This window comes from Halichoerus grypus, chromosome 14, assembly GCF_964656455.1.
Source record: "Halichoerus grypus chromosome 14, mHalGry1.hap1.1, whole genome shotgun sequence".
NCBI lineage: Eukaryota > Metazoa > Chordata > Mammalia > Carnivora > Phocidae > Halichoerus > Halichoerus grypus.
This window is the reverse complement of record NC_135725.1, coordinates 47871559-47883861: the sequence shown is the minus strand read 5'-3', so window position 1 is coordinate 47883861 and position 12303 is coordinate 47871559. Positions and strand designations below refer to the sequence as shown.

General features: G+C 38.8%; 1 long non-coding RNA gene across 2 annotated transcripts in view; it reads right to left on the bottom strand.

The window, feature by feature from the left end:
- LOC144380006 (uncharacterized) overlaps window positions 1–12303 on the bottom strand; it is a 247033-nt gene that overhangs the window by 216914 nt on the left and 17816 nt on the right. For both annotated transcript variants that reach the window (XR_013443663.1, XR_013443664.1), the window contains exon 4: window positions 5743–5944. This is a non-coding gene — a long non-coding RNA (uncharacterized LOC144380006). The remainder of the gene's footprint in view (window positions 1–5742; window positions 5945–12303) is intronic.

Sequence of the window (12303 nt, the reverse complement as noted above, 5' to 3'; positions counted from 1 at the left end):
AAATATCTTCTCCCATTCTGTTGGTTGTCTTTTGGTTTTGTTGACTGTTTCCTTTGTTGTGCAAAAGCTTTTTATCTTGATGAAGTCCTTGATGAAGTTCATTTTTGCCCTTGCTTCCCTTGCCTTTGGCGATGTTTCTAGGAAGAAGTTGCTGCGGCTGAGGTCGAAGAGGTTGCTGCCTGTGTTCTCCTCTAGGATGTTGATGGATTCCTGTCTCACATTTAGGTCTTTCATCCATTTGGAGGCTATTTTTGTGTGTGGTGCAAGGAAGTGGTCCAGTTTCATTCTTCTGCATGTGGCTGTCCAATTTTCCCAACACCATTTGTTGAAGAGACTGTCTTTTTTCCATTGGACATTCTTTCCTGCTTTGTCGAAGATTAGTTGACCATAGAGTTGAGCTCTCTATTCAGTTCCATTGATCTATGCGTCTGTTTTTGTGCCAGTACCATACTGTCTTGATGATGACAGCTTTGTAATACAGCTGGAAGTCCGGAATTGTGATGCCGCCAGCTTTGCTTTTCTTTTTCAACATTCCTCTGGCTATTCGGGGTCTTTTCTGGTTCCACACAAATTTTAGGATTATTTGTTCCATTTCTTTGAAAAAAGTGGATAGTATTTTGATGGGGATTGCATTGAATGTGTAGATTGCTCTAGGTAGCATTGACATCTTCACAATATTTGTTCTTCCAATCCATGAGCATGGAACGTTTTTCCATTTCTTTGTGTCTTCCTCAATTTCTTTCATGAGTATTTTATAGTTCTCTGAGTACAGATCCTTTGCCTCTTTGATTAGATTTATTCCTAGGTATCTTATGGTTTTGGGTGCAATTGTAAATGGGATCGACTCCTTAATTTCTCTTTCTTCTGTCTTGTTCTGGGTGTATAGGAATGCCACTGATTTCTGTGCATTGATTTTATATCCTGCCACTTTACTGAATTCCTGTATGAGTTCTAGCAGTTTGGGGGTGGAGTCTTTTGGGTTTTCCACATAAAGTATCATATCATCTGCAAAGAGTGAGAGTTTGACTTCTTCTTTGCCAATTTGGATGCCTTTGATTTCTTTTTGTTGTCTGATTGCTGTGGCTAGGACTTCTAATACTATGTTGAATAGCAATGGTGATATTGGACATCCCTGCCGTGTTCCTGACCTTAGGGGGAAAGCTCTCAGTTTTTCCCCATTGAGAATGATATTCACTGTAGGTTTTTCATAGATGGCTTTTATGATATTGAGGTATGTACCCTCTATCCCTATACTCTGAAGAGTTTTGATCAAGAAAGGATGCTGTACTTTGTCAAATGCTTTTTCTGCATCTATTGAGAGGATCATATGACTCTTGTTCTTTCTTTTGTTAATGTATTGTATCACGTTGATTGATTTGCAGATGTTGAACCAACCTTGCAGCCCAAAGATAAATCCGACTTGGTCGTGGTGAATAATCCTTTTAATGTACTGTTGGATCCTATTGGCTAGTATTTTGGTGAGAATTTTTGCATCCATGTTCATCAAGGATATTGGTCTGTAATTCTCCTTTTTCATGGGGTCCTTGTCTGGTTTTGGGATCGAGGTAATGGTGGCCTCATAAAACGAGTTTGGAAGTTTTCCTTCCATTTCTATTTTTTGGAACAGTTTCAGAAGAATAGGTATTAATTCTTCTTTAAATGTTTGGTAGAATTCCCCTGGGAAGCCATCTGGCCCTGGGCTTTTGTTTTTTGGGAGATTTTTGATGACTGCTTCAATTTCCTTAGTGGTTAGAGGTCTGTTCAGGTTTTCTATTTCTTCCTGGTTCAGTTTTGGTAGTTGATACATCTCTAGGAATGCATCCATTTCTTCCAGGTTATCTAATTTGCTGGCATAGACTTGCTCATAATATGTTCTTATAATTGTTTGTATTTCTTTGGTGTTGGTTGTGATCTCTCCTCTTTCATTCATAATTTTGTTGATTTGGGTCATTTCTCTTTTCTTTTTGATAAGTCTGGCTAGGGGTTTATCAATCTTGTTAATTCTTTCAAAGAACCAGCTCCTAGTTTTGTTAATCTGTTCTGTTTTTTTGGTTTCTATTTCATTGATTTCTGCTCTGATCTTTATTATTTCTCTTCTCCTGCTGGGTTTTGGCTTTATTTGTTGTTCTTTCTCCAGCTCCTTTAGGTGTAGGGTTAGGTTGTGTATTTGAGACCTTTCTTGTTTCTTGAGAAAGGCTTGTATTGCTATATACTTTTCTCTGAGGACTGCCTTTGCTGCATCCCAAAGATTTTGAACAGTTGTGTTTTCATTTTCATTGGTTTCCATGAATTTTTTTAATTCTTCTTTAATTTCCTGGTTGACCCATTCATTCTTTAGTAGGATACTCTTTAGCCTCCATGTATTTGAGTTCTTTCCAACTTTCCTCTTGTGATTGAGTTCTAGTTTCAAAGCATTGTGGTCTGAAAATAGGCAGGGAATGATCGCAAGCTTTTGGTACTGGTTGAGACCTGATTTGTGACCTAGGATGTGATCTATTCTGGAGAATGTTCCATGGGCACTCGAGAAGAATGTGTATTCTGTTGCTTTGGGATGGAATGTTCTGAATATGTCTGTGAAGTCCATTTGGTCCAGTGTGTCATTTAAAGTCTTTATTTCTTTGTTGATCTTTTGCTTAGATGATCTGTCCATTTCAGTGAGGGGGGTGTTAAAGTCCCCCACTATTATTGTATTGTTGTCGATGTGTTTCTTTGCTTTTGTTATTAATTGCCTTATATAATTGGCTGCTCCCATGTTAGGGGCATAGATATTTACAATTGTTAGATCTTCTTGTTGGACAGACCCTTTAAGTAGGATATAGTGTCCTTCCTCATCTCTTATTACAGTCTGGTTTAAAATCTAATTTGTCTGATAAAAGGATTGCCACCCCAGCTTTCTTTTGATGTCCATTAGCATGGTAAATGGTTTTCCATCCCCTCACTTTCAATCTGGAGGTGTCTTTGGGTCTAAAATGAGTCTCTTGCAGACAGCATATCGATGGGTCTTGTTTTTTAATCCAATCTGATAACCTGTGTCTTTTGATTGGGGCATTGAGCCCATTTACATTCAGGGTAACTATTGAAAGATAGGAATTTAGTGCCATTGTATTGGCTGTAAGGTGACTGTTACTGTATATTGTCTGTGTTCCTTTCTGGTCTATGTTGTTTTTAGGCTCTCTCTTTGCTTAGAGGACCCCTTTCAATATTTCTTGTAGGGCTGGTTTCATGTTTGCAAATTCCTTTAGTTTTTGTTTGTCCTGGAAGCTTTTTATCTCTCCTTCTATTTTCAATGACAGCCTAGCTGGGTATAGTATTCTTGGCTGCATATTTTTCTCATTTAGTGCTCTGAATATATCATGCCAATCCTTTCTGGCCTGCCGGGTCTCTGTGGATAGGTCTGTTGCCAGTCTAATGTTTCTACCATTGTAGGTTACATATCTCTTGTCCTGAGCTGCTTTCAGGATTTTCTCTTTGTCTCTGAGACTCGTAAGTTTTACTATTAGATGTCGGGGTGTTGACCTATTTTTATTGATTATGAGAGGGGTTCTCTGTGCCTCCTGGATTTTGATGCCTGTTTCCTTCCCCAAATTAGGGAAGTTCTCTGCTATAATTTGCTCCAATATACCTTCTGCCCCTCTCTCTCTTTCTTCTTCTTCTGGGATCCCAATTATTCTAATGTTGTTTTGTCATATGGTATCACTTATCTCTCGAATTCTGCCCTCGTGATCCAGTATTTGTTTATCTCTCTTTTTCTCAGCTTCTTTATTTTCCATCATTTGATCTTCCATATCACTGATTCTCTCTTCTGCCTCATTTATCCTAGCAGTTAGCGCCCCCACTTTTGATTGCACCTCATTAATAGCCTTTTTGATTTCGACTTGGTTAGATTTTAGTTCTTTTATTTCTCCAGAAAGGGTTTCTCTGATAACTTCCATGCTTTTTTCAAGCCCAGCTAGTATCTTTAAAGTGATGATTCTGAACTCTAGATCTGACATCGTACTAATGTCCGTATTGAGTAGGTCCCTGGCAGTCGGTACTACCTCTTGTTCTTTTTGTTGAGGTGATTTTTTCTGTCTTGTCATTTTGTCCAGAGGAGAATAGGTGAATGAGAGAACAAAATACTAACAGGGTAACAACGTCCCCAGAAAATATACTCTAAACAAATCAGAAAAGACCTGAAGCCGGGGGAAAAGAAAGGGAAAGAGAGAAAAAAGAAAAAGAAAAAAAAAAGAAAAAGATAAAAACAAACAAAAACAGACCAAAACAAAAAAAAAAAAAACAGAATATGATCAAATATGATCAGGCTGGTGCATAGATCAGTGCCACTCACTAGATTTTGGGTGTATTTTGGTCTGTTAGAAGGAAGTGCCTCCCAAAATTTTAAAGAAAGAAAAACTTATATATGTACAAAAATAAGGGTTGATATGATGAAGGGATGGAATATGACTCTAAAGATGAAAATTATAAAAAATTTTATAAAAGGAATTGATAAGAAGTTGTTTGAAAAAAGAAAGGAGAGGATTTAAAAAAAAAAAAGAAAAAAAGGGGGAGAGAATGTGATCAGGCAGGAGACTAGAACAAAGCCACACACTAGAGATTTAGGGTATATTTTGATCTGTTAGAAGAAACTGTATCTCAAAATTTTAAAGAGAGAACAACTTATATATATATGCCAAAAATAAGGGTAACTACTATGAAGGGATAGAATATGACTCTAAAAATGAAAAATAAAAATATTTTTTAAAAAAGGGATTGATAAGATGTTGGTTGAACAAGGGAAAAAGAAAAATTAAAAAAAAAAAAAGACAGTTAAAAAAATTAACTTTGAAAGACTACAGAATCATGGTAAAAAAGCCATGGATTCTATGTGCAGTATTCCCCTAGCACTGGAGTTCTGCTGTTCTCATTGATCGGTAAACTTGGTCTTGGCTGGCTGTTCTTGCTGATCTTCTGGGGGAGGGTCCTGTTGCTGTGGTTCCCAAATGTCTTTGCTGGAGGCAGAATTGCCCCGCCCTTGCCGGGTCCGGGCCAAGTAATCTGCTGGGGTTTGCTCTCGGGAGCTTTTGTTCCCTGCAAGCTTTCAGTACAGCTTTGGAGGAGGAGAGTGAAAATGTCGGCCTCCCAATCTCTGCCCCGGAGGAACCGAGAACTCGGGGCCCCGCTCCTCCTTGCGCCCCCAGAGAAAAGCAGTCAGTCACTCCCATCTCCCCGGTCTCCGTCCGCACTCCGTGTTCACCCAGCCTGTGACTGAGCATTTCTATCTCTGGCACCTGACCCTGTGTGGAGTCTCCAAACCCAGCAGATCCCTGCGGTGCGCTCCCGCGCTGCTCCTCCCGGGGGAGGAAGGGGAGTCTCCCCGGATCTGCCGCTTGTTGGGTCCCTGCTGGAGGAGCAGTGGCCCGACTGTGCCCCGGGTCATGGTCTATGGCAACCCCGAGCTGAGAGCCCGCTCCTCGGCTCCATCTCTGCAGCCGGCTTCCCCGCTCTGATACCTGGGAGCTCTGCCGCACTCAGGCACCCCCAGTCTTTCTGTGACCCTGAGGGTCCTGAGACCACACTGTCCCGCGAGGGTTCCACCCCTTGCTTAGCCACTGGAGTGACCTCCCTCAGCGGAGCCGACCTCTAAAAGTTCGGATTTTGTGCTCCGCGGCTCTATCACTTGCCAGAAGCAGCTGACGGAGGCCCCCTCCCCCGCCGTCTATCCTCCCAAATATCACCTCGGATTCACTTCTCCACACGTCCTACCTTCCAGAAAGTGGTCGCTTTTCTGTTCAGAGGGTTGTTGCTATTCTTTTCTTCGATCTCCTGTTGAGTTTGTAGGTGTTCAGAATGGTTTGATCCCTATCCAGCTGAATTCCTGAGACCAGACGAAATCCAGGTCTCCTACTCCTCCGCCATCTTGCTCCGCCCACCGTCACTGATGTATCTTAAGGGTCTAGAAGAGTGACTGGGACATAACAGATGCTCAATAAATATTTGCTGAATAGCTAACAGATGAATGGAATAATCAACACAGCTTGTACATAGGAAAGAACAACCATGAAAAAATTCTTCATTCAGAAAGGGTGTTATTTTTAAATGATTTTCTAATAATATTGTTTTGCTCATTTTTCTCTCATTTGGTAAGAATGAATATAGAGAGATAAATTTTAGACGAAACTCTTATCAGGAACAGTATGTAGTAAATGCTTTCTCCTGGCTTTTTTTTCTTTCATTTAGTTCTCTGAATTTTTTTCAGTAGATTATTCTAAGTTTGAATTTGAATTATATTTATGTCTTGGGAACTGGTCCTTATATACAAGTAATCAAAGAAAATGTTGAACATGCAATTTTTTAAATAAAACAGGATTAACAATGTAAAGGATTATGAAAAATGTCTTCAGAATGAGCAAACTGAGAGACAGAAGAGGTGGTATCAACATATATTATCAAATTTGTTTGGTAGAATATGTTCAGAATTAATTGAAAAGTAAACTAATCTTCTATACTAAAATTTGTGCCAGAAATTTTCATTTCTTCATTTATTAGTATAAATTAGTCCATATTAGGAATATGCACTCCTCTCTGAGCTATAGACCCATCTTTCTAACAATAAATATTTCCATCTGGATATATCACCATGTCTCAATTTCAAGCTCTCTGATCCTGAACCCATCATCTTCACCTCAAACTGCATTCTCATCCAGTGTTCCCTATTTTGGTGACCATAATTACCAACCTCTCCAGTTGTACAAACCTGCCTAACACCTTCTGCCTCATCTGTTATCTCAAGTTTATTGCTAAACTGTTGAAATTATTTCTTAAATATATCTTAAAGGTTTCTCCTTCTTTCCATCTTAGGTGCAAACACTTTAGTCCAAACTACCATAATCTATCCTTTGAACTACTGGTCCACCAGTATCCATTCTAGCTTCTCCTCCAAACCATTCTCCAAAGTGCATGGAAAGTGATTTTTTAAATTTAACTAAAAATCTGATCATATCGCTTATCTGCTCAAACCCATAAATGGCTTCTCTCTTTTTTTTTAAGATCTATTTATTTGAGTGAGAGAGAGAGAGAGAACTGGCACACGTGCCAGTGGGGGAAGGGCAGAGGGAGAGGAAGAGAGAGAATCCTCAAGCACTCCCCACTGAGCACAGAGCCAGACGAGGGACTCTATCCCAGGACCCTGAGATCATGACCTGAACTGAAATCAAGAGTTGGCCACTTAACTGACTGAGTCACCCAGGTGCCCCGGGCTTCTTTTTGTAAGATAAAGATAAAAAGGCTTCAGATGGCCTATACAGCCCTACAGGATTTTGCAGTGCTTATGTCTCCAACTATAGCCAGCCATATTCTCCTCCTCCATCCCTGTGCTCCAACCACAGTTCCTTCAATATGCGCATGCTTTGTCCCACCCCAGAGGTTGCCACATGCAATTCCTTCAACCTGGAATGTTCCTCCTTGCAACTACTGACCCACACCTTTGATTAGTTAATACCAATGTAATTCTGCAGATCTCAACACCCTCCATCTCTTTGACCACCAGACTTTCATTATGCATTCAAATAGCATCCAGGGCTTTTATTTCATGGAAGTTACCATCTTTTGTAATTAATAGTTTCTGACTCGCTCATCATTTGTACCTAGCAAATAGTATCTGATACTTACGAGAGATTCAATATCCAATTTTTAATGGATAAGTAAATATTTTACTAGCTAATAATTCAAGATTTTATTTTAGCATTGTTACTAAAAACATGGATGAACTAAATGTAGATTAAGAATATATTTTTAGAAAGATGTAAACGTGTTGGTATTATTTACATCACATACATGACATATGTGATCAGTAATATATGAGAGAACAGCTTCATCAGAAGCAAGAAAGTTAAGAACAGCAAGAAAAAGGGGTTCATCAGGATCCAAAGCTGCACAGAAGAAACTGCAAGAGATGAAGGCTGAGATTACTGGATCTAGCAAGAAGAAAGCCATTGGTTACCTTGGCAATTAGTTACTTGATTTTGTGTGAAATTGGTTACTAATTCTGTGTGAAAGCCAGATTACGGAAGATTGAGGAGTGAATGGAAATAGAGATAACATTCCTCTTCCAAGGATCTTAACATCTGATTATGCTGTTTCTTGGGCCATGCAGAAGTTAATTTTTGATTGGGTCTGTGCTGTGTGATTGGATCTACACAAAAGCAACAATTTCAGATGAGAAAAAAATTCAGGTTCCAATTCACAATGACTCATAAAGATGAAAGCTTGACTGCAGGACTGGATCCACAGCATATCAGATTACCAGATCTTCAAGCCAATTGATTCTGCTGAGATATGTGTATAGGTGTGTGTGTGTGTGTGTGTGTGCGTGCGCGCGCATGCCTTTTTTTTCTTAACAAAGAAGCTTCCTAAAATTAAAAAAAGTTTCAAAAAATCACTACATTTTTTAGGATGGGTTTTATGCAAGAGCCCTGGAAAGAAAATACACTTTATCAGAAATGTATCAATTATCTCTAATGAAAGAGTATTCAACATAGGGGTGCCTGGGTGGCTCAGTTGGTTGAGCAGCTGACTCTTGATTTCAGTTCAGGTCATGATCTTGGGGTCCTGGGATTGAGCCCCATGTCTGGCTCTGTTCTCAGAGGGGAGTCTTCTTGAGGATTCTCTTTTTCCCTCTCCCTCTGCCCCTCCCACCCCCGCTCACGAGCACACGCACGTGGGCTCTCTCTCTCTCAAATAAATAAATAAATCTTAAAAAAAAAAGATTACTCAACATAGTTCAGAAGTAACACATTTGTGAGGGGAAAAAAGCAAATTAAATGTGTAACTTATGCTAAATAACAATCTTCACAAGAAAATTAAGATGAAGTAAAATTCTCAATTTGTTGCTCTTTTCAGCATATTTTCTTTTTTTAAGATTTTATTTATTTGAGAAAGAGCATGAGCAGAGGGGAGGGGCAAAGGGAGAGGGAGAAGCCGACTCCCTGCTGAGCAGGGAGTCCCACACAGGGCTGGATCCCAGGACCCCAGATCATGACCTGAGCAAAAGGCAGACGCCAAACCGATTGAGCCACCCAGGTTCCCCTCAGCATATTTTCAAGAAATTAAGCTCACAGAGTCTCTCTCTACTTTGAGACAATGTTTTCCACTAACTCAACCTCTCACTCCCCCTCTCAATATTCAATTTACAAGAGTAACAGTTGTGAGATGCACTTGATCCTAATATTAATGCCAGACCTCCAAGATAAGAGAGAGAGAAGTCTGGATACACACAACTTAGTTTCAGAAATAATTACTGACTCCTATATCACTGTGTTATTCAACATGTCTAACTTTAGCATAAAGTCACTTCAGTAGCAGGTAATGTTTGGATACTGATGCTCTCCCCCTCGGCATGTGATGGCCTACTGAGTTCTCTTCAACTTGAGAAGGCTCTTTCATCATGAAATTTCTGGCAAACAAGAACTGTACATTACTAGTATTATAAGGTACACAAGCCAAGATTGGCCTAATGTTTTTAAGTGGGGTCTCTGCCATGATTTAACAATAAAGGAAAACTTTATTCAAGAACAAGCTTCAATGGGAAGATAAAATTTGATAAAATGAAGAAATAAATGATTTTATGCCTGAACTGAGTGCAGTATACTTCCATGAGTACACCTGAAGAAGTTCAAACTTCCCTAGCACACACAAAGTCTGGATTCAGTTGGGGGTGTGTGGAAGGGAGGTAGACAAATCATAAAGCAGAAGATTTTTTATTTTATAATGAAATCATCCCTTTGATCTCATCTCCTTCTATCCATGTGTCATTGAAATCAGTGATTTTTCTAAGGGAGCCACCCTATGGGGTATTTTGGATATTTTTTGGTGGCATTTTTTGTTGTAACAATGACTTGGGGGCCCTCTGGGCTCAAAGATAGGCCCAAAGACTCACACCATTGAATTTTCAACAACCCCCTGGACATTCATGTAAGTGAAAATATGTGTAAATATTCTGAGCAAAGAAGCTAAATTTATGTTTTACATGTAAACATAAGGGCCTTGAAATATCATGGCCTGCTGGGTGGCAATAAAGTCCTCAGCACTGACGATGCACTTTTTAAATACCATTCTCCACTAAAAAGAATCAATGCTCCTTGGAGAAATGGTTGATTCTATATATAGTACATGAAAAGTATAAGATAAAACTGGAATACGTTGCCATACCAAAAATCAAGGATTCTGTCAAAGACTACTGGAGTCACATTAAAAGTCTCAGGAACCAACTTGCAGAGGCTCTCACTGGCCAAAGACAGGCCTTGAGAATCAATAGGAATGATAATTATAGTGGATGAAAACACATCAATTATGTTCAAATCCACAAGTTTACAATAATTCAAAAATCATTAGTCACCTCTGAAAGATGCTGGAAGCTCAAATCATTAGTTTTAAAACCTATAAATAAATTTGAAAATAGAATACTTCCCCTGCCTTTCTTATATATACCTGAGGGCAAACAAGTAGATAGCAAAGGAAGCTTTCTCTTTATAGAAGTATTTCAGCTATTAAATGAAGCAGGGACGGTAGAATTAGAATGCCACCATTTTGTGACATGGACATGTGACATGACTAAGGAAATAATAGATTTAAGAAATAATTATCAATGGCTGCTATAATCATGGAGAAGCAACCAGATTATGTGCCTTTTGGTAGAAGTTTATAGTACTTATAAAGTATTTTTGCCAAAATATCAAACTTGAATCACATCCAGACTCTAGATCTAAATAATAAATTACAAGAAATACAGGTGACAGAGAAAAATGTTAACTGTCATCATGAAGAAGCATTCTGCGAAGCTCAGACTTCAGAAAACTCCAGAACTAACAATCCCATTCCTGCAACAAATAAATTGAAAAGAGAAAGAAAGAAAAAAAGAAAGAAAGAAAGAAAGAAAGAAAGAAAGAAAGAAAGAAAGAAAGAAAGAAGAAAGAAAGAAAGAAAGAAAGAAAGAAAGAAAGAAAGAAAGAAAGAAAGAAAGAAAGAAAGAAAGAAAGAAAGAAAGAAGGAAGGAAGGAAAGAAAGAAAGAAAGGAAGAAAAAAAGGAAGAAGAAAGAAAGGAATCTATAGATTAGAAGAGACACAAATTGGGGTGCCTGGCTGGCTCAGTCAGTAGAGCAAGTGACTCTGGATCTCACGGTTGTGAGTTTGAGCCCCACATTGGGTGTACAGATTACTTAAAAATAAAATATTTAAAAAATAAATAAATAAAATATAAAAGAGACACAAGAGACTGGTATCAATATCAACAAATTTCAATGTGTTGACATTATTTTCACCCTTATTCAAATAAACAAATTAATAAAAATGATATGTGTAGAAATTGGGAAAGACTCCATTATAGACTGAATTGTGTCCCCCCAAAATTCATATGTTAAATCTTTGACCGTCAGTATCTCAGAATGTGACTGTATTTGAAGATAGGGCATGTAGAGAAGTGATTAAGTTAAAATGAGGCTGTTGGAGTGGGTCCTAATCCAATCTGACTAGTGTCCTTATGAGAAGAGGGAATTTGAACACACAAAAGAGATTACCAGGGACTTACATGCACACAGGATGAATATGAGAAGAAGCAGCAGGAATGTGACCATCTGCAAACCTAGGAGAGAGACCTCAGGAGAAACCAAGCTGAGAAAATAAATTTCTATTGTTTAAGCCAACTAGTCTATAGTATTGTTTTATGGCAGCCTTGGAAAACTAATATAGATGCTAAAATGTCCACTGTTCAATTAAACTTAAATAAATATGGGAGGGGCGCCTGGGTGGCTCAGTTGGTTGAGCATCTGCCTTCAGCTCAGGTCGTGATCTTGGGATCCTGGGATCAAGCCCTCCCTGGGACTCCCTGCTGAACAGGGAGTCTGCTTCTCCCTCTCCCTCTGCCCCTCCCCCCTGCTGTGCACTCTCTCTCTCTCTCAAATAAATAAACAAAATCTTCTTTTAAAAAAAGGGAAGAAATAAATATGGGAATATAGAAAGAGATATACTATGAATCCTGAAGCATAAATCTCAACTGATGAAATGGAGAGAATCAAGTCTCCTGATGGGAGGTGGGTCATACAAATACAAATTGATTTGTATTCACACTTTGATAGTGAGTTCATATATAGTTTCACCAACTAGAATATGAACATTTTCATTGGAAATTTGCATTATTTGTAATATTGAAACCGATTCTACTCATTCCCTTCTTTTTTTTTTTTTTTTTTAAGATTTATTTGTTTGTTTGTCAGAGAGAGAGAAAGAGAGGGAGGGAGGGAGAGCACGAACAGAGGGAATGGCAGGCAGAGG